Source organism: Dioscorea cayenensis, chromosome 12 (genome assembly GCF_009730915.1).
Source record: "Dioscorea cayenensis subsp. rotundata cultivar TDr96_F1 chromosome 12, TDr96_F1_v2_PseudoChromosome.rev07_lg8_w22 25.fasta, whole genome shotgun sequence".
In the NCBI taxonomy this organism is placed as follows: Eukaryota; Viridiplantae; Streptophyta; class Magnoliopsida; order Dioscoreales; family Dioscoreaceae; genus Dioscorea; species Dioscorea cayenensis.
Genome location: NC_052482.1, coordinates 9,171,449 through 9,195,368, shown reverse-complemented (window position 1 = coordinate 9,195,368; position 23,920 = coordinate 9,171,449). Strand labels below are relative to the sequence as shown.

The following is a 23,920-nucleotide window of genomic DNA, read 5'->3' as shown; positions in this document are numbered from 1 at the left end:
CATTGTAAATGATTTGTACTCGCATCCATGAAGAAAAACCATGGTGGGGGCACCTTCTAAGGAGATCCTTGAATCTCTCATAAGCTTCAAACAATGTTTTCGGACTCCCCTTGTTTAAAGGCTGAAATTTCTTGCCACAACTCGCCGCTTTGCTTGGCGGAAAATATCTTCCAAGGAACTTCTCCACCATGTCCTTCCATGTTTTAATAGATCCCGGAGACAATGAGGTAAGCCAACGATAAGCTCCATCTCTCAAACTGAATGGAAATAGTCTCAAACGGATAGCATCGTCCGACACCCCATTGATCTTGAATGTAGAGCAAATTTGGAGGAACCGGGAAAGGTGGTCATGCACATCCTCATGGGCAAGACCATTGAATTGGACTGAATTTTGGATCATGCCGATTGTACTTGCTTTAATTTCAAAGTTGTTGGATGCCACTGACGGTGCTTGAACACTGAACTCATCACCCGTGAATTGGGGTCTCTCATATTCGGATAAAGTACGTCGTTCTTCGGCCATGATTGTAGACACTCTATCCTCAATTTCGATGTTCTGTGTACCCGACCCTTCACCAACTTCTCTCAATCTCCGACGCAAAGTTCTTTCAATTTCACTATCCGGTGTAATCAAAGGCGACGGATTCGACCGTGTCATGCACAGTACCTTGCACAACCAAGAAAAATGATAGAGAGTTAAGATCAAGGGAAAAGAAAAACAACAAATGAGTAAAGAATGAAATGGCTAGAGTAATAATCTAAAAGTTTCCTAGAATTCTTTAATGGTCCCCAGCAACGGCGCCAAAAACTTGATCGCTTCCCCACAAGTGTACGGGATCGCCAAGTAATACCTAATGCAAAGACACGAGGATCATATTCCACGGGGCTAAGGATCTCCTATTACTCCTTCTCGAGCTATTATCTAGCCTAAGATCTTAAGTGATGGATTTACTCTACTAAATACAAATAAAACTAAACACAAGATTTGCTAGCAAATTAGAGAGAACAAGCAATAAGCAAGCAAGAGAATCAAAGAAGTGCAAAGGCCTATGGATGTGGATCCCCTTGAGGGGTTATCATGCAACATGGATGATGATTTAAAGATGCAAGGGTAAATTGGACCATGAGATTCCAAGATTAGAACAACCCCAATTTCTCGCGATTGAACCCTAATCCCATACTGAACATAGATAGAATTTCTTCCAAATCTACATTCCCTACGATTGTATTAAGTACAAGGAAATCTCGCTTAGGAATAAACCTACTCTTCTTCGGATTAAACCTACATGGAGGGCTACCAAACACCCAATTTCTCGGTGTGATGATACAAGTATCCCCCTTCTAATCCATTCATGACCTAATACATGCGAGCAAGTCACATCTACATGCATCATTCATAAAAAGAGCTACGGATTTCTCCTTGGTGTAACACTTAGCATGAAAACAATGGATTAGATCTCAAAAATACCCAAGCATAGAATTAACAAGTAATTATCCAAAATACATGATAAAACCCCCCAAGGTTCACCAACACCCAGTGGCCTTGGGGGTCTAGTGTGTCATCATCTCATAACAAAGCATACAATCAAGCAAAACATGAAACAAAGACATAGTATGACACTCCCTAGATGAAATGGTGAAGAATGAGGCGAGAATATGCCGAATGATGCTTCCCCCGCCAAAGGAATGCCGAATTACGCTTCCTTCAGCCGTGGTTCTCCTTCCTTCAAGTCGTGATTGATCTCGCTTTTGAATGATGTTGCCTTCTTGCCTTGAGAGCCTTGGACCTTGGGCTTGAATGATCTTCTAGCTTTCTTGCCCTTCTTCTCCTCCCCAAGGTCGCCCAAAATCTCCCAAATGATCTCCCAAAAGTCGGCCAACAAAAAGTCCTCTAATCAGCCCTAAAAGTGAGTATATATACCCCCCGAGGCATACGGGCAGTATAGGGGTCGTATGGGGGTCGTATAGCACTCAGAAACCCTAGTTTCGCGTTCCATACGGGGTGCATACGGCCTCCATACGGCCCCGTATATTGGGTAGTATGGAAATCTGGACAGAACACCAAATCAATCCGCTGCTACAGTGCATACGGCCCCTATACTGTGTAGTATGGGGGTAGTATGAAATTCCTGTTTTCTTCTCTTTTTGCCAAAATGATATCTTCTTGTTCTCCATGGCTTCCATATGCCCTACAAGCAAATAATAGAGGATTAAGCGCAAAACGGGCATCAAACCTCACAAAATACATGCAAAGTGCATACGATACATATATGAAAACACCTACATTTAGACACTTATCACTTACCATTCGGTCTGCCAAATACAAAGTCATCCGAGTGGGCCTAGGCCCACCCAAGCCTAACTTTCGAAAGAAGGTGTATGGCATGACGTTGATGCTTGCCCCTAAGTCCGCCAATGCCATTTCTTCAACCATATTGCCAATGCTACATGGAATGATGAAGCTTCCCGGGTCTTTCTTCTTATTCGGCATGTTCCTTTGCAACACTGCCGAGCATGAAGCATCTGGAATCACCGAAGCACTCTCCTCCAACTTCCTCTTTTTGGTCAAGAAGTCTTTCATGAAGTTCACATACTTAGACATTTGGGCCAATGCCTCAACAAAAGGAATATTGATGTGGAGTTGCTCGAACAAACTCATTAACTTCTTGTACTGTTCATCCCCTTGGTCATTTTTCAATCTAGAGGGACAACGGATTCTTTTCTTGAAAGGTGGGTGTGCCACCTCCTTCTCTTTGCTTATTGCCTCTTCTACCTCTATAACCTCGGGTGCATGTTCTATTGGCATCTCACTTGAAAGCCTACCTTCAACCTCATGACCACTTCTCAAAGTGATCGCCTTCACTTGCTCTCTACGGTTGGTCTCTGTATTGCTTGGCAAGCTTCCATGTGGTCTTTCAGAGAGAGACTTCATAATTTGCCCCACCTGATTTTCAAGATTATGCAAAGAGGTAGTGTGGTTGCGAAGTGTAGCCTCAACTGATTCAAACCTTGTATCTTCAGATTGCACAAATCTAGTCAAGGCCTTCTCCAAATTATTCATTCGGGTTTCCAAACCTGAAACTTTGTTTTCCACATGCGGGGCATGTTGTTGTTGTTGGAAACCCGGTGGACCCATGGCCTTTGGTGGACCCTGATTGCTCCATGAGAAATTGGGATGATTCTTCCAACCCGGATTGTAGGTATTGCTATATGGGTTTCCTTGAGGTCTCATGCCATTAGCTACAAAATCGACAATCTCCACCGAAGATACATCACCAATAGAGATCGGGCAATCGGAGGAAACATGTCCTCTGCAACACTCAGTGCCATTACTCACGGCCGCTACTCTATTTGAAGTTAGAAAATCTAACTTCTTACTCAAATTTTCCACTTGAGCCGTCAATGAAGTTACTGCATCTATCTCATGGAGACCGGCCACTTTTTCTTCTCCCTAGCATTCCATTGTTAGCTGTTTACCCCATTTCTTCAATTAACTGACGGGCCTCATCGGGGGTCTTGCTACCTAAGGTACCTCATGCTGCCGCATCTAAGAGTTACCTTGTACTTGGGTTCAAACCATTGTAAAAGGTCTGAACAATCATCTACTATAGAAATCCGTGTTGCGGGCACTTTCTCAGGAGCTCCTTGAACCTTTCCCATGTCTCAAATAGAGACTCCAATTCCAACTGAACAAAAGATGAGATCTCATTCCTAAGCTTCACGGATTTTGCTGGAGGGAAATAACGGGTAAAAAAAGCTTCTACCATCTAATTCCATGTTGTAATTGATGCTCTAGGTAATGAGTATAGCCACTGCTTCGCTCTTCCCTTTAGGGAAAATGGAAAGGATCACAACTTTATGGCATCATCCGCCACCCCGTTTATCTTCAACATATCACACACCTCAAGAAAACTCTCTATATAACTGTTAGGATCCTCATCGGCCAAACCATTGAACTATGCGGATCGCTGTAACATGTGGATGAATGCCGGCTTCAGCTCGAAGTTCTGAGCTGTAATCGGGGGACGCACAATACTCGATTGTGTCCCCAACACTGAACGTCTGGCATAATCAGATAATGTTTGTTGTTGCTCATTCTGTTCTACCATGTTTTCAGATTCTTCCACTTAAAAATCATCTAGATTAGACTATTCTTGTGCAGGCTCTTTCACTTTTCTTCTAAGTGTACGTTCAAGCTCTAGATCTCCTTCAATCAATATTAAGGGGTTCCCTCGAGTCATAACCTGGAGCTGCACCCATAAAGAAAGAAAAAGAAATCAGAATGATGATAGAATAAGAAGATATGAAATAGAATGTATGGTGAAATAGCTAAGAAAACAAAGTGCAAAGTATCTCTAAACGCCTACTCCCCGGCAACAGCACCAAAAACTTGACAAGTTCCCCTTGCATGTATCCCGCAAGTGCACATGTTTGTCAAAGTAATAATCCCGGATGAGCGGGTATCGTATCCACATGGAGTATGGAATAAAAACACTTAATTCACTTCTTAGCTATGTGAAAGATAAATAGTGATATATGTGACAGTGATTCAATTCTCAAAAGTAAAAACAACAAGTAAGAGAGCACAAGTAAAGGAGAAGGTAAGGCAATCGATAAAGATGGGGTACCCGGATATTTTTCCTACTAGGACAATCGTTTCAAGTGCAAGAACCCTCTATTATGCTTCCAAATTAATGAAATAGTGAGTCATGGAAATCCTTAATTACATAGTCTAAAATCTAAGGTCAACCATGCCTAACTCTATACATGTCCCAGAGGAAAGATTGGATATAACCTCTCAACCTCGCACTCGCATAGAATTGCAATGAGCTCTAGGGATTCCCAGTGATAATTCTCTTCCTAATTATAGACCTAACCCTTTTGTCCAGGTGGAAGGTCCCTAACCACAATTAAGCCCTAGATACTAAGATCACTTCTACGCCTCACTCCATTGCACTCGTAACTAAGCCCCAGCGTAAGGTCATCCCTTTGACCATTCACTCTATTATGGCCGCAAAGAACTCGAGGAACGAAGGTAGAATCTAACACATCGTAGGGGAAAGGGGACGCTCCTGTACCTCTCGACTCACCCTCTCAACCCTCTCCAACCTAGCTTTGTCTAACACTCGTGGCGTGTCACTCACTCACAAGGTTGCAAAAAAAAACTCTCAACCCTAGTGTCACTCTAGGGGCGTATTCAAACAATCAAGCAATCATGGTTGGAACTCACAATAAACATCAATTAATTGAAAACATAATAAAGAGATTCATTGAAACGAATACATCCTAGGGTTCATAAATACCCAAGTACCCAATAGGGGTTTAGCTCTCCACTAAGCTAATTACAAACAAAGAAATAGAATGTAAAAGCAATGAATCCATAGAAAACCCCCTCGATAGTTGTGTCAATGGTCTTATAGAGAGTCCTCTACAAATCGCATAGGGTCCTTTGTCTGGCCTAGGATACACCTCGCCGGATCAGTGCCGATGAAAGCTCTCTCAATAACCTTCTTCCAAACGACGCGCGATGTCGGAGCTGTAGAACCTCTCCAAAACCCTAGCTAATATCTCTCAAAACCCTAGCCGAAGCCCTCTCTTAAGTTGGGGAAAAGATGGAGAAAAGAATGCTGAAATCGGGGCTGAATCGGCTTTAAATAGGGCTGGAATTGGGGATCCACACACCCCTGTGGTCTCAACTGTGGATTTTTCACATGGGCATGTGGAATTTCCACACTCCCGTGTGAATTCCCTGTTCTGCAGTTTCCTCGGCCGCTGTGAACAGTGCTGTTACAATACTTTGCCACAGTTTTGCTATAGTGCTCTACTACAATATCCGGCCTGAAATACTTCCCCAATCCATACTTTCATCGAGCTAACGTAAACGGGCACACGTTCACGTTGTGGAACACTTTGCTTCTTTAATGATGGAAAAGTTGGTGGAGATCTCGTTATATATACATAAGTCGGAATGCTTGAGTATGACTGCCCATGTGCCCCTCCAAATGGTTGTGCTAACTCAAATACGAGGAGGTTGGCACACACTCTAGCATCTCACACCCGACCTATGTCTTCACGTTTGAATCTTAGCAAGATTTCCTCCAAAATCGGTGCATTATGATCCACATTGGCTTCTTTCTTTCATAATCGGCCTCACCACCCTACCTACATAAAAGTAACATAAAAACACACATATTAGTGTAAAAACCTGAGAAAGGTAATACTTAAGGAAAGAATGCTTCGCATTCATATCACACAAGTACTTATCAAGAGTTCTTATTGGTAAACCTTGTAAGTGAGTGACACACCATGAGAGTTAGACAAAGGTAGATTGGAGAGGGTTGAGAGGGTGAGTCGAGAGGTAGCGGAGTGTACCCTTTCCCCTCCGGTGTGATTTATCCTACCTCCATTTCCTCAAGTTCTTTACTATCATAGTAGAGTGAATGGGCTAAGGGATGACCTTCCGCTAGAGCTTAGTTGCAGAGCCAAAGGAGGGAAGCGTTGAAGTGATTTAAGCACCTAAGGCTTAATTGTAAGTAGGGACCTTCCACCTGGACCAAAGGGTTAGGTCTACATCTAGGAAGAGGATTTATCACTTGGAATCCCAAGAACTCATTGTGATTTTGTACGAGTGCGAGGTGCTGAGATTGTTCGATTTCTCCTCCGGGACATGTATAGAGTCAGGCATGGTTATCCTTATATTTGGGACCATGTATTGAAGGATCTCCATCACTCATTAATGCATTAGTTAGGAAGCATAATAGAGGTTTTGGACTTGAACAAATCATCTTAGGCAGAACAATATCTGAGTACCCCATTATGTCGATTGCCTTACCTCCCCTTTACTTGTGCTTCTCTTTCTTGTCTCTTTTATTCTTGTTTACATTACATCTTGTTAACAAAACCATTGTTCATCTTTCACATAGTTAAGAAACAATTTAAGTATTTTTATTCCCAACTCCCTGTGGATACGATACCCACTCACCTGGAATTTTATTACTGGATAAACCTGTGCACTTCCACGACCTACGCAAGCGGCATTGACAAAGTTCCAATGGGTTATGAAGCACACACGGACCACATTGGCAGTGTCCATGACTAGTTCTCAATTCCCATACTAACAAGACCATCTGCATGCGTACACAAGGTTGTTCAGTGAAGCTCAATAAACACAAAAATAGCTCGAGTATATAAAAGAAATGGTAATGAAATATATCTCGAGACAAAAATAAAAGATAAAATCAGAAGGAAGATCCTATCTTTTTATACAAGTCCAAAATAAAATGCAGAAAGAAAGATGAAAAATATAAACACAAAGCAAAGAAAAGACGCATCAAGTGTTCGTGTCCTCGGCGGTCGGCTCTGCTGTTGCTGCTTGTAGAAGCAGGTCATATGGTGCCAATGGATCTGGTGATGCTGATGTTCATGTTGGAGGAGCAAGAGGGGTTCTCGGTCTCATAATGAAAGGTGAAGGCTCATCGTGCTTGAGTAACTGCTGTAAGATATCGAAACGCGTCATCACCTCTACGTGCTGCACAGCCTACGTCTCGCAAACCTCAGTGATCTCTGTCCGTAGCACCCTTACCGCACTCTTAAGCCTATCAAATCTATCATAGGCTCGAGATGGTGAAAACGCACACACCAAAGATGGATCTTATGCGCAGGAAGTGCCTCGGTCTCCATCGGTACAGGTTGAGGCTCAGGGGCAAGCTGAGAACCCTTGGCATCATCACCCTCACCCTCGGCTATCTCTGGGGTGGGTGTAATAAAAGCATACAGTCTCGGCTGAACCCTGTAAACCATTCCCATCAACCTCATCATCTTTATGCCTAAGGGGGCTGGTATACTCGCCTTCTCTGCTACTTGAATCGTGTCTAAGAAACCTATACCCATAACTAGTCTTGTGATTTAGGGGCCCTAGAATGTCATTCCTAATCTAACATACTGCCCCTGATGTCATATATACTCAGCTAAGATGTGTCCCAGGTGTATAGGTGTGGTCTGTAACATCGAATAGAGATAAAGCAGCTCCTGTCGGTTGAGCACACTGGCACTATCACCATGACCGTTAACTGACTTGATCAGAATGGTGTGTATGTACCTGTAACTCGGCCGAGAGAGACATTTGGCCTTGGAAACTCTAGTCCCATACTGCCTCTATCCATATAGCGCTCTGTATATGAGTTGTGGTGTCAACGCGCCTGTGTAATCTGTAGGCAGCTGCTCGTAGTCATCTGTATCCGTGAATGCCGCATCATAAAGTCCCAGTCTAATCGAGAACTGGGTGACTGACATGCTATGATGCTATCCGAGTTCTCTAAACTGTACAGTGTCTACACTGTCAAAGCTGGAACAAGAGAGGTCAAACTCGACTGATGATAACACCTCGAGCATCAAAATACGGATCACAGGATCCCGTATGGCTAGCAATCGACTCCATCCGCCTACCACAAGCACCTCCTCTATCTCCTCTACCATGTCACCTGTCGCTTGAACCTCTCTCACTGTATCCATGTCAAGAAAAAGTGTTTCTCCAAACCTTAGCTTTGCCAATCTGAAATCGAGCCTGATGTTCAAGAATCACGAATTCCATTTGTTCAGGTTCAAGTGATGACTCACGCGTACATTTCTCAACTTGCCTCTTTGACCGAGGTTCCATATCTATAAAAATTAAAGAACAATCTATTAAAGAAGTTCATAGAATAATACAGTAGAAATCCACATGATCGTGTGGAAATTCCACATGCCCGTGTTGATCCACGGGCCGTGAAAACCGCACGGCCGCACGCTAAAAACTCACAAATATATCATCAAATCGCTTCTAATTAATTTATAAACATGAATACGCCTTATAATTGTACAAATGAAGCAACATTCACCACTTTAATCGATTAAAATCAAGAACTGATGAAGAAAAGAAGGAAATAGGGTTTACCAACAAGTTAAAGATGTAGAACTTGGAATCGGCTGGAAAAACAAGTAAAAATCCTTCTAAAATGACGGTGCGAGGTCGGGAGAGAGTAAGAGTGCGCTCTCTGATTGGCTAGGAGTGTGAGAATGAAGAAACACGATGAGACTTTAAAGGAAACTCGTGCCTCTTGATATTATGTACATCCACAGGGGCGTGTGGAAATTACCCACGCCCGTGTGGCTCCACAGGAGAGCATCCACAGGGGCAGATGCATGCCTCTGTGTGCTCTCTAGATAACACTCCTTTGCTCTGAACGCATCCACACGGGAATGCGGAAAATTCCCATGCCCGTACGCCCAACCTATAGTGGTAGATGCATGCCCTTATGGCTTCTTAGTCCAACCGAGAAAATTCTCTAAGTGTTTCACACGCCCATGCGGAAATTCCACACGAGCGTGAATCATTAATGGGCAATTCACAGGGGCAATGCACGCCCCTATGTCTTCTCGGGATGGAGGAGAAATTCTCAGCAAAGAACCACACGGGCATGCGGAAATTACCCATACCCGTACGTTTGTTGGGAGAACCATCCACTGGGGCAAGTCCACGACCCTATGTCTTCTCTAGAATAATCTCTAAGTCTCCGCAAGGAAACACACACCAGTGCGGAAATTACACATGGTCATGGACCATCTCAAGGTCACTGACAGGGATGAGTCCACACCCCTGTGCTATCTCTGGATGAGCTCCGAACAAAAACGCACTCCCATGCAGAAATTCCACACTGGCGTTTGTTTTCTCTGGACACTTAGAAAACTTTGCAGGCTCTGCAGAAAATCCTGAACACAAATATACACTCAGAGCCTACCTAACAATGCAATTTTAACAAGAGAAAACACGAAAAACATGCTCAAACGACGAAGTTTCTTCACCACACATGATTAGGCACATGATAACACCACAATGTCCATAAGAAAATAAAAGGAAAAGCATCTAAGAAACAAGACACCAACACTTAAAGCCTTATTCATGCAAACACTAAACTAAAAACTAGGAAAAAAATAAAGACTTGGGTTGCCTCCCAAGAAACGCTTGTTTAAGGTCGCTTAGCTTTATGCACCTTGTCTTAACTCACGGGTGCTAATAGATGAAGGTTTCCCTCTTACCCATGACTTGGAAGCACGATGAACATAGTCTTTTTAAGGTAGAGGAAGAGTTGTCGAGCTTGGAAACACTTAGCAAGGGTTCATTAACCTTTGCTAAGTGTCAACTCCCCACCGTCCATTTTGATTAATGCTTTGAAAGTGTGCAGAATGGCCTCCCAAGTGTCAAAGAAACATCTACATCCTCCTCGACGTCTAACATTATAAAGTATATAACAAATATGTACTTTTCCACCTTGACAAGTATGTCTTCAATGATGTCCCTCGGATGTCTCACTGTTTGGTTCGCCAATTACAATGTCATCCTAGTGGGCCTAAGCTCTCCCTAGCATAGCTTCTTGAAAAAAGTATATGTCATGACATTGATACTAGCCACAGAATCTGCCAATGCCATTTCATCACCCATATTACCAATGTTGCATGGGATGATGAAGCTTCCATGGTCGTTCTTCTTGTTTGGCATATTCTTTTGCAACACAGCCGAACAAGAGGCATCTAAGATCACCGATGCACTCTCCTCCAACTTCCTCTTGCTAGTTAAGAAATCTTTCAAGAACTTAGCATACTGAGGCATTTGAGACAATGGCTCCACAAAAAGAATGTTGATGTGCAATTGCTTAAATAGACCCAAAAACTTCTTGTATTGCTCATCATTTTGGTAGTTCTTCAATCTTGAAGGGTAAAGATTTCTCGTCTTGTAAGGTGGGGATGCCACCTCCTTCTCCTTGTTTGCTCTCTCCTCAACCTCAACAACCTCGAGCACTTCAACATTGGTCTTCACACTAAGATGTCTACACTCAACCTCATGACAACTTCTCAAAGTGATCACCTTCACATATTCTCTCCGATTAGTCTCAGTATTACTCGGTAGCCTTCCTTGTGCTCTCTCCGATAGAGACTTCACAATTTGCCCCACTTAATTCTCCAGATTGTGTAATGAAGCGGTGTGGTTGCGAAGTATAGCTTCGACAGACTGAAACTAATTGTCAGATGCCTGCACAAATCTTGTTAAAGCTTTCTCTAAATCGTTCAATCCGGGTCTCCAAACTCGAAACACAATTCTCCATGTTTGGGGCTTGTTGTTGTTATTGGAAACTCGGTGGTGCTATGGCGTTCTGCTACCCTTCGTGGTTACTCAACAAAAAGTTGGAGTGGTTCTTCCAACCCGGATTATAGGTGTTGCTTTATGGATTACCTTCATTCCTCATGGCATTACCCACAAAATTGACTTGCTCAACTGAAGATGCACCACCAATAGAAATAGGGCAATCAGTTGGAGCATGTCCTCCCCCACAACCTCTGCAAGTAGTGATGGCCGCCAATCTATTAAAAGTTAGAAGGTCTTACTTCTTGCTTAATGATTGCACTTGGGCCGCCAAAGAAGTGACTGCATCAATTTTGTGGAGTCTGGCTACTGTCTTCCTTTCCTGCGTGTTCCACTGGTAACTGTTCATGGCCATGTCCTCTACCAATTGTCGGGCTTCATCAGGGGTCTTGTTCCGCATTGTGCCTTCTACGGCAGCATCTAGAAGCTGTCTTGTACTTTGTTTCAACACATTGTAAAAGGTTTGAATGATCATCCACTCGGGGAATCCGTATTACAGACAATTCCGCAAGAGGTCCTTGAATCGCTCCTATATTTCAAACAATGATTCGAGCTCCATCTGTATGAATAAGGATATCTCATTATGAAGCCTTGCTGACTTTCCCGGGGGAAAGTATCTTCCAAGAAAGGCTTCGACCATTTCATTCCAATTCGTGATGGAAGCCTTTGGTAATGAATGAAGCCACTGCTTGGTTTTTCCTTTGAAAGAGAATGGGAAAGCCCTCAATCTGATAGCATCATCCGATACTCCATTAATCTTTAACATATAACAAACTTCCAAGAAGTTCTCAATATGATTGTTCGGATCCTCATCGGCCAAACTATTGAACTACGCTAACTGTTAAATCATTTGGATGAATGCCGGTTTTAGCTCAAAGTTAAGAGCAGTGATTGGGGATTGTACAATACTCGATTGTGAGACAAAATTAAAGCTCTGGCATAGTCGGAAAGTGTTCTCTATTGCTCATCCTATTTTCCCATATTAACCGACGCTTGACCTTCTACTTCCGCTTGGATTGACAGTTCTTGTACAGGTTCTTTTCCTCTTCTTTAAAGTGTACGCTCAAGCTCAGGATCTCCTTCAGCAATTTATAAAGGGTTCCCTTGGGTCATAACCTGGAGCAGCAACCAAAAATAAAAGAAAAATCATAACGATGATAGAATAAGAAAATGTGAAATAGAATGAATGATGAATAGCTAAAATAGTAAAGTGCAAAGTATCTCTTAATGCCTACTCCCCGGTAATAGCACCAGAAACTTGACACTACCCCTTGCATGTGACCCCCAAATACACGGGTTTGTTGAAGTAATAAATCCCAAGTGAGTGGGTATCGTATCCATATGGAGTAGGGAATAAAAATAAGAAGATTTCTATACAACTAAGCAAAGATGGAATAATGATTTTGTAAATAAAATGTAATGAAAGCAAGAATAAAAGAAATAAGAAAGAGGGAAGCACAAATAGATGAGAGGTAAGGAAATCAATAGAAGTGGGATACTCGGATATTGTTCCACCTAGGACAATTGCTTCAAGTACAAAATCAACTATTATATCTCCTAATTGATGCTTAATGAGTCATGGAAATCCTTAAACATATGGTCCCAAAACTAAGGTCAACCGTGACTAACTCTACACTATGTCCTGGTAGAGAAATCAATCAATCTCAACACCTCACACTGTATAGAGTTGCAAGACACTCTAGGGATTCCAAGTGATAAACCCTATTCCAATGTATAGATCTAACCCTTTGGTAAAGGCGAAAGACACTTAGTCACGATTTAGCGCAAGGTGCTAAAGTCACTACAACGCTTCACTCCGTTGCCTGTACAACTAAGCCCCAGCGGAGGTCATCCCTTAGCCCATTCACTTTACTGTGACTATAAAGAACTCTTGAAATGTGGATGTAGGATAAATCAAATCGGAGAGGAAAGAGTACGCTCTGCTACCTCTCGACTCACCCTCTCGACCCTCTCCAATCTTGCAATGTCTAACCCTCATGGTGTGTCACTCACTCACAAAGGTTACCAATGTAGACTCTCAACCCTAGTGTCACTCTAAGGGAGAAATCATGCAAAAGGCATTCAAGATTGAAACTCAATTAAAGACATCAATTAAGGAAAACATAATAGAAGATTAATAAAACAAATACATCCTAGGGTTCACAAATCCAAGTACCCACTTGGGGTTTAGCTCTCCATGTAGCTAGTTACAATCAACAATGAAATAGAATGTAAAAACAAGTAATCTATACAAAAACCCCGTCTGTATTCGTGTCGATGGTCTTGTGGAGTAGACTCGTCTTCTACGATGGTCCCCTTGTCTGTCCTAGGGCACACCTCGCCGGATCGATCCTGACGAAATCTCCCCCAATAACCTTCTTCCAATTCACTCCCAATGATGTCGGATCGATACTACAATGACCTGCTACATTAACCTGCTATAGTACTCCACCAAAACACTCCAATTCCATACTTTTCATTGAGGCAACATAAACGGGTGCACGTTTATGCTGTAGATCGCAACTCTTATTCAATCAAAGGCCTTATTAGTGAAGATCTTTCTATAATGCACAAGTCTGAATACACAAATGTTATTGCCTTTGTGCGCCTCCAACTCATTGTGATGGCTTCAATACATAGAGGTTGGCACACATTCACTTATCTTAGAGCCCCACTTGTGTCTTCGTATTTGTTTCTTCCAAGATTCCACCAAATAGTGCGTTCACTATCTATTTTTGGCTTTTTTTCTTAATACTTAGCTTCATGACCCTACATGTGCAAAAGAACACAAATACACATGTATTAGCATTTAAACATGATAAATTAATTCTCATCATAAGGAAAGAACACTTCGCATTCTTAACACACAAGCACTTATCAGTTTATGTGAAAGACCCCTAGTTCACTTTGTTGCTTGCGCAATTAAGCCCCAGGGGAGTTCCTCTTTTAGCACTTCACTCTATTGTAACCACAAAAAGCTTTTAGAACATGGAGGTAGGATAAATCACACCGAAAGGGAAAGGGGACGTTCTGCTACCTCTCGACTCACCATCTGGACCCTCTCCAATCTTGCTTTGTTTAACCCTCATGGTGTGTCACTCACTCACAAGGATTACCAATGAAGGCTCTCAACCCTAGTGTCACTCTATGGGAAAACCAATTCAATAAGCATTCAAGATTGGAACTCGATAAAAGACATCAATTAAAGAAACATAATAGAAAGGTCAAATAAATATTATCATCCTAGGATTTACAAGTGCAAGTACTCACTAGGAGTTTAGCTGTCCATAGAGCAAGATACAATCAATAATGAAATCAAAAGTATAAACACGCAATCCATAAGTTAAACCCCATTGGTATTCATGTCGATGGTCTTGTGGAGTGGCCGCATCTTCTCCAAAGGTTCCCTCATCAAGCCTAGGGTACACCTCGCCGAATCGATGGCAACGAAAGCTCCCCCAATAACTCTCTTTTGACAGAATGCAGTGTCAAAAGCTGTAGAATCACTCCAAAAGCCTTGCCAAAGCATCTCTAAACCCTAGCCGTAATTGCCTCCAAATATGTCGAAGAGATGGGTAAAAGATGGGAAAAAGATTCTCCAAATGGGCTGAAATCACGATTTAAATAGGCTGGAATTGGGCATCCACACAGATGTGTGGAATTTTCACACGCTCATGTGAATCTGCAGGAATTAATTTTTTAACGGCCTATGAATAGTAACTACTACAGTGATTTTCTACAGTGATTTGCTAAGTACATGCTACAGTACTCTGCCAAAATACTCTCAAATCCACACTTTCATCGAGGCCACATGAACGGGCACACATCCATGCGGTAGATTGCGTTGTGTCTACCATAAAAGTCACATTGATGAAGATCTTGCTAGCATTGCACAAGTCAGAACATGGGAATATGATTTCCTTTGTGCCCCTCTAAACTAAGTATATGCTTGAACACCATGGAGGTTGGCACATAATCTTGTGTCTTTGAGCACAACTTGTGTCTTCATGTTTGTTCACTCTAAGATTTCATCAACAAAGTACATCCACGATCTACTTTGGTTTCTTTCTTCCATAATTGTCTCCACAATCCTACATGCACAAAAGTAACACAAATATTTTTATTTGTCATTGTTCACCTTTCCTTATTTTTATTTGCATTGATATTATTCACTCAAATCACAAATCTGTTTACTTGATAACTAGATAGCATCACTACTAGCTTCCTAACAACTATTCCCTATTGATACCACTACCCACTCACCGGGGTACTTTATTACATCCACAGCCCTTGCATTTGCGATACACACACCCAAGGGGTGTGTCAGAGCTCATTATAATGGGTTACGCTGATGCTGCTTTCTAAACCAATACCGACGACAGTAAATCGTAATTTGGTTATGTGTTTTGCTTGAAGAGAGGTGATGTCAGCAAGAAGAGCTCAAAATAAGACATCATCGCTGATTCTACCATAGAGTCTGAGTATATATTTGCATCGGATTTTGCTACAGAAGCTGTTTGGCATAAGAGGTTCCTTACTGGGTTAAGAGTTGTCCCAAGCATCTTAGATCTAGTAAACCTCTTTTGTGATAACAACAATAGGGCCATAACATAGGCCAAGGATCACAGATCACACTAGAAGTCCAAACACATACCTTGGAGATTCCATTTCATCGAGAGATCATCAATAGAGAATGATAAGTGCTTGTGTGTTAAGAATGCGAACTGTTATTTCCTTACTATGAGCATTACTTTTATCAGGTTTAAGCACTAATACATATGTATTTGTGTTCTTTTTCGCAAGTAGGGTTGTGAAGCTAGGTATTAAGAAAAGAAGCCAAAAGTATATCATGAACGCACTATTTGGCAGAATCTTGAAAGGAACAAACGCGAAGACACAAGTGGGGCTCTAAGATACGTGAATGTGTGCCAACCTCCATGTATTCAAGCCAGTACAATGAGTTAGAGGAGCACGAAGGCAGTGACATTTGCATATCCCGACTTGTGCATTGATAGCAAGATCTTCACTAATGAGGCCTTTGATTGAAGAAGACTTACAATCTGCGGCATGAAGTGTGCCCATTTATGTTACCTCGATGAAAAGTGTGGAATAGGGAGTGTTTTGGCAGAGTATTGTAGTAGCCACTGTAGCAAATCACTATAGTAACACACTGTAGCAGTTACTACTCACAGCCGACCGAAAATCAGGTTTCTAGAGAATCCACATGGGCATGTGGAAATTCCCCATGCTCGTGTGGGAATTCCACAGGCCGGTGTGGAAAATTCACAAGGGCGTGTGGATACTCGATTCCATCCCTATTTAAGCCGCGATTTAGCCCAATTTTTGGCAGAATCTTTCATCGTTCTCTCCAAGTTTTCTCAATCTTTTGAGAGACCATTGGCTAGGGTTTTGAGAGGCTTTATCAAGTCTTTGGAGTGGTTCTATGGATTTGACACCACACTTCGCTTAGAAGAAGGTTATTGAGGGAGCTTTCATCGGCATCGATTTGTTTTCAAGTTGGGATTTATTGGTGTAGCTTTGACTTAGGATTTATTACTTCGACAAACCCATGCACTTGCAGGTCACACACAAAGGGAGTTGTCAAGTTTTTGGCATCGTTGTCAGAAAGTAGGAATTTAAAGATACTTTGCACTTTGTTATCTCAGTCATTCGTCATCTATTCTACTTCACATCTTCTTATTCTATCATTGCTCTGATTTGTTTTCTTTATTTTGGTGTAGCTCCAAGTTATGACCTGATAAGTGCTTGTGCGATATGAATGCGAAGCATTCATTCCTTATGTTGAGCATTACTTTTCTCAGGTTTTTACATTGATTTGTGTGTTTTTATATTACTTTTACGCAGGTAGGGCTGTGAGGCTAAGTATGAAGGAAATAGGCCAATGTGGATCATAATGCACCTATTTTGGAGGAGATCTTGCTAAGGTTCAAACGCGAAGACATAGGACAGGTGTGAGATGCTAGAGTGTGTGCCAACCTCCTCGCATTTGAGTGAGTACATTCATTTGGATGGGCACAAAGGCAGTCACACTCGAGCATTCCGACTTATGCATATAAGAACAAGAGATCCACCAACATGTACATCATTGAAGAAGCAAGTGATTCACGACGTAAATGTGTGCCCGTTTGCGTTACCGCAATGAAATCAGAGAAACCGAGAATCCACACGGGCGTGTAGAAATTATCCACGCCCGTGTGGAAATTCCACAGGGGCGTGTGACATCATACATGCCCGTGTAGTCGCCCGATTCCATCCCTATTGAAAGCTGATTTCAGCCCCTATTTCAGTATTCTTTTCTCCATCTTTTCCCTAACTTGCGAGAGGGCTTCGGCTTGGGTTTCGAGGGGTATTTGCCAAGGGTTTGGAGAAGTTCTATGACTCCGACATCGTGATTCCATTAGGAAGAAGGTTGGTAGGGGAGCTTCGATCGAGGCGTATCCTATACCTGACGAAGAAATCCTTGGACGATGAGTAGAGGACTCTCCACAAGACCATCGACACGACCATCGAGGGGGTTTCTTTATGGATTCATTGCTTTTACATTCGATTTCTTTGATTGTACTAAGCTTCATGGAGAGCTAAACCCCTAGTGGTTGCTTGGATGATTGTGAACCCTAGGATGTATTCGTTTCATTGAACTTCTTTATTATGCTTTCAATAAATTGATGTTTATTGTGAGTTCCAACCTTGAATGTTTAATTGTATGAACATTTCCCCTAGAGTGACACTGGGGTTGAGAGTTCTTGTTGGTAACCATGTGAGTGAGTGACACACCACGAGCGTTAGACAAAGCTAGGTTGGAGAGGGTTGAGAGGGTGAGTCGAGAGGTACAGGAGCGTCCCCTTTACTCTCCGGCGTGATAGATTCTACCTCCGTTCCTCGAGTTCTTTGCGGCCATAATAGGGTGAGTGGTCTAAGGGATGAACCTCCACTGGGGCCTAGTTGCGTGTGCAATGGAGTGAAGCGTTGAGAGGATCTTAGTATCTAGGGCTTAATTGTGGCTAGAGACCTTCCGCCTGGACCAAAGGGTTAGGTCTACTTTTAGGAAGAGATTTATCACTTGGAATCCCTAGAGCTCATTGCAACTTTATGCGAGTGCGAGGCGTTGAGATTGTTCGATTTCTCCTCCGGGATATGTATAGAGTTAGGCATAGTTGACCTTAGATTTGGGACTATGTATGTAAGGATTTCCACGACTCACAATGGCATTGATTAGGAAGTATAATAGAGAGTTCTTGCACTTGAAACGATTATCCTAGGTGAAGCATCATCCGAGTACCCCATCTTTATCGATTGCCTTGCCCTCTTCTTTATTCTTGCTCTCTCACTTATTGCTTTTATTGTTGAGAATTAAATCAATTTCACACTAATCACTATTGATCTTCCACATAGCTAAGAACCAAATTAAGTATTTTCATTCCCTACTCCCTGTGGATTCGACCCCTCTCACCAGGGATTATTACTTCGACAAACCCGTGCACTTGCGGGATATACGCAAGGGGACCTTGTCATGACCCGAGCGAACCCTTCGATATTAATTGAAGATGATCCTGAACTTGAAAGTACACTCGGAAGAAAGGATAAAGAATCTGTGTAAGAACTGTCGCATCTAGCTGAAGTGGAATTTGAAGGGTCTAACAACATAGCAGAACAGAATGAACAACAGAGAATACTTTCTGATTATGCCAGATCATCAGTATTGGGGATACAATCTGCATTGTACGGCCCCTGATTACAGCTCTAAACTTTGAGCTAAAGCCGGTATTCATCCAAATGATATAGCAGTCAGCGCAGTTCAATAGTTTGGCCGATGAGGATCCAAACAACCATATTGAAAACTTCTTGAAAGATTGTGACATACTAAAGATTAACGGTGTTACAGATGATGCTATAAGATTGATGGCTTTCCCATTCTCTCTTAAATGAAGAGCAAAGCAATGCCTTTATTCTTTACCACGAGCATCTATCATGACATGGAATAAAATGGTCAAAGCCTTTCTTGCAAGGTACTTCCCTCCGGGTAAATCGGTGAAGCTTCGTAATGAAATATCATCGTTTGTTTAGATTGAGCTTGAATCTATGTTTGAGACATGGGAGTGATTCAAGGACCTCTTGCGGAAGTGCCCACATCATGGTTTCTCCGAATGGATGATCATTCAAACTTTTTACAACGGGTTAAATCCAAGTACAAGATAACTTCTAGATGCCGCTGCAGGAGGTACAATGGGGAACATGACCCCTGAAGAAGCCTGATAATTGGTTGAGGGAATGGCCATGAATAGCTACCAATGGAATATAAGGGAAAAGAATAAAGTGGCTGGACTCCATGAAATTGATGCGGATACATCCTTAGAAGCCCAAGTAGAGTCATTGAGCAACAAATTAGATACATTGACTTCACCAAGGGTGGTCGCAATCACAAGTTGTGATGGTTGTGAGGGTTCACATATGTCTTTTGATTATCCTATTTCAATTGCTACTTCAGTCCTGACTGAACAAGTAGACTTTGCGGGTAATTTGGGAAGACAACAACAAGCCCCGAACATGGAGAATAGAGTTTCAGGATTGGAAACCCAGATGACCGACTTAGAGAAAACCTTGACTAGATTTGTGCAACATCGGATATATGGTTCCAATCGGTCGAGCTTACACTTCGCAACCATACCACTACATTACACAATCTAGAAAACCAAGTGGGACAAATTGCGAAGTCTCTATCGGAGAGACCACAAGGAAGCTTGCCAAGTAATACCGAGAAAAATTCGAGAGAACATGTGAAGGCGATCACTTTGAGAAGTGGTCATAAGGTTGAGGGTAGGCTTCCAAGTGAGACGACCAATATTGAAGTACCCATGGTCGTGGAGGTTAAGGAGAGTGCTAACAAAGAGGAGGTGGCACCTCCACCTTACAAACCAAGAATCCCATGTCCTTCAAGATTGAAGAATAACCAAAATGATGAGCAATACAAGAAGTTCTTGGGTCTATTCAAGCAATTGCACATCAACATTCCATTTGTGGAGGCATTGTCTCAAATGCCTCAGTATGCCAAGTTCTTAAAAGACCTTTTAACCAACAAGAGGAAATTAGAGGAGAGTGCATTGGTGATCTTAAATGCCACTTGCTCGGTGGTTGACATGTCCGAATATGTGTGTGTGAACCGCAAGTGCATGGGTGTCGAACTAATAAAATACCTGGTGAGTCGGGCAGTTGAATCCACAGTGAACATGGCTACTAGTACTAACTTCTTCTCTGCTTTCTAGCCTAATGATAATGGGATAGTGTGGTGATCTAATGTGTGAAGAAATGAATACCAGAAACGAATATACAAGGGTGAAATGGAGGGAGAATCTCAATCAATAATGATAAGGTACTAAGGCAATGCTCCTCCTAAGATCTAACATGAAGTTTAAGACTTGCTAAATGCTTCTAAATCGAGCCTAATGAGTCGAGGTAATCCAAAAACAATCGGTCCTTGTATCCGAGCAACCAGTACTCATTCTCTACAAGGTCCCGGTGGAGAAATCACTCAATCTCAATAACTCATACCACATATGACCACAATAAGCTCTAGGGATACCTAAGAGTGAAAATGATTCCTGAAGATAGATCCAACCCTAATTCACGACGAAGGATCCTTAACCCCCTACAAGGTCCCGGTGTAGAAATCTCTCAATCTCACGCCTCACACCAAATATGCCTGCATAGAGTCTAGAGAATACAGAGATAGGAAACACTCAATCGGAAGGGAAAGGCGACGCTCCACTATCTCATAACTCACCTTCTCAACCCTCTTTAACCTTGAAGTTCTAACTCTAGTGGAGACCTCTCACATTAAAGTAACAAATCATGCAATGTAGATCAACAACAATGACAAATAACACATGCACGCAATAAAATTCAAGATTAGAACTCAAATCAACTCAGATTAACAAGAAACATAAAGCATGTCACTATAAAAGAATAGATTTTAGAGTTCACATACCCAAGTACCTACTAGGATTTAGCCCTCCATGGGGCAAGTTACAAAACAATGATTAATATAATGAAAAGCAACAAAAACCATAGAGAAAACCCCCTTGAATTCGTGATCAATTGGACTTGATGAGTAGTTCAACGTCTTGATGGATTCCTCTCCAAAGCTAGGTCGCTCGTGGCTTCCCAAGTACTATGATGGTGAAGGAAACTATCAAAGTTGATAAAGAACACCCTCCAAATCGGCAAAGACCTCTTCTCCAAACCTTAGCCGTCTAACCCCTCAAGTGTCGCACAAAAGATAAGAAAGAATGGGGCAAAATGGGTATTTATAGGCCTTAGACCGTGTCTGTCATGTGCCCCACATGCCCATGTGGATTTTCCACGAGCCCGTGTGGCCAACAGAAATTTCCACGTGGGCGTGTGAACAGTAATTTTGCTACATTCCCATTTCTATAGTACTTTACTACAGTACTTTTCACACATGCGGTCCATACATTCTCCTCTTGAGGCCGCATGGTCAGGCTCATGATAATTTGGTAAGCTATAAGGCTTTTCTTCATCGATGCATCTTCGAGAGATCTTGCAATCTTCACAAAGAGAAGGAACATAAAATGTGACTGCCTTTGTGTCCTTCCAACTAGTGAATTGGCTTGAATCTCCTTGGAAGTTGGCACACATCTTCACATTCATGAACTCCTCTCATGTCTTGGTCTTTGAATTGCACAAGAACTCTCAACATTGTGCTTTTATAGCCTATCTTTGCTCCCTTTTAATCTTCAAGGCATTCACGACCTAATTGCACAAAAGAACACCATATACACAATATGAGACATAAACCATGGTAAAAATGATTCTCAATGAATGTAAAACATATATAATAAATATGTCTACTCAAGCACTTATCAGCGGTGTTGCAAAAGAATATGCCGAACAAGAAGAAAGATTCTAGAAGCTTTGTGATTCCGTGCAACATTGGCAATTTATGTGAAGTGATGGCATTGACAAATTCGGGGGCTAGTATCAATGTCGTGCCATACTCATTCTTACAGAAATGTTGAACAAATCGATGAATACATGCAAGAAATGTTGAATCCAGAAACGTACGAGGGGTTGCTAGACCAAGAAATGGAGAACGAAGAGGTGATGATGCTTGGTCTAGAGGAGAAGATACCATCTACTCCGGGGATCATGAGGAAGATGCTCCGACAGATGAAGCAAGTGAGGAGACGCCACAAGAAACGGCCCAAGGATGTTAAGGATGTGCAAGAACGGAACAAGGGTGACCAACCCTTAAGTGGTAACATGCTCGATAACTCTCCCTCTACCTTCAAAAGGCTATGTTCATCATGCTTCCAAGTCATGGGTATGAGAGGAACCTTCATCTATGAGTCCCCATGAGGTGAGACAAGGTAAGTCAAGCTAAGTGATGTTAAACAAGCGCTTCTTAGTAGGAAACCCAAGTTTTTACTGTTTTCCTAGTTTTTAGTTTAGTATTTGCATGAATAAGGCTTTAAGTGTTGGTATCTTGATTTTTAGATGCTATTGTTGTGATTTTCTCACAGATATTTTGGTGTTATCATGAGCTTAAACAAATATTCCCTATGGATACGACTACCCACCCACCGGGATACTTTATTACTTCACAACCCTTGTATTTGCGATACACACACGCAAGGGGTGTATCAGAGCTCATTATAATGGGTTACATTGATGCTGCATTTTAAACCAATGCTGACGACAGTAAATCGTAATTTGGTTATGTGTTTTGCTTGAATGGAGGTGATGTCAGTTAGAAGAGCTCAAAATAGGACATCATCGCCGATTTTGCCATAGAGTCTGAGTATATATCTGTATCGGATGCTGCTATGGAAACTGTTTAGCTTAAGAGGTTCCTTACTAGGTTAAGAGTTGTCCCGAGCATCTTAGATCTAGTAAACCTCTTTTGTGATAACAACTACAGGGTCATAACATAGGCCAAGGATCACCGATCACACTAGAAGTCCAAACACATACCTTGGAGATTCCATCTCATCGAGAGATCATCAATAGAGAATGATAAGTGCTTCTGTGTTAAGAATGTGAACTGTTCTTTCCTTACTATGAGCATTACTTTTATCAGGTTTAAAAGCTAATAGATGTGTATTTGTGTTCTTTTGCGCATGTAGGGTTGTGAAGCTAAGTATTAAGAAAAGAAGCCAAAAGTATATTGTGAACGCACTATTTGGCGGAATATTGGAAGGAACAAACGCAAAGACACAAGTGGGGCTCTAGGATATGTGAATGTGTGCCAACCTCCATGTATTCAAGCTATTACAATGAGTTGGAGGGGCACGAAGGCAGTCACATTTGTGTATCCCGACTTGTGCATTGATAGCAAGATCTTCACCAATGAGGCCTTTGATTGAGGAAGACATACGATCTACAGCATAAAAGTGTGCCCGTTTATGTTGCATCGATGAAAAGTGCGGAATTGGGAAATTGGGAGTGTTTTGGCAGAGTATTGTGAGTGTTTTGGCAGAGTATTGTAGCATATCACTATAGCAAATCACTATAGCAACACACTATAGCAGTTATTCCTCACAGTCAGCCAAAAATCATGTTTCCAGAGAATCCACACTGGCATGTGGAAATTCCCCACACCCGTGTGGAAATTCCAAAGGCCAGTGTGGAAAATCCATAGGGACGTGTGGATACCTGATTCTAGCCTTATTTAAGCCGCGATTCAGCCTAATTTTTCGGAGAATCTTT

The 23,920-nt window shown here is 42.0% G+C and overlaps 2 non-coding genes across 2 annotated transcripts; one reads left to right on the top strand and one right to left on the bottom strand.

The window, feature by feature from the left end:
• The first annotated feature begins 3,612 nt into the window (after nucleotides 1–3,612).
• On the top strand, nucleotides 3,613–3,719 carry LOC120274336. Its single transcript, XR_005540863.1, has one exon. It is a non-coding gene; the product is annotated as a small nucleolar RNA R71 (small nucleolar RNA).
• Nucleotides 3,720–19,228: 15,509 nt separating this feature from the next.
• Nucleotides 19,229–19,335, bottom strand: LOC120274206. Its single transcript, XR_005540740.1, has one exon. It is a non-coding gene; the product is annotated as a small nucleolar RNA R71 (small nucleolar RNA).
• Nucleotides 19,336–23,920: the final 4,585 nt, after the last annotated feature.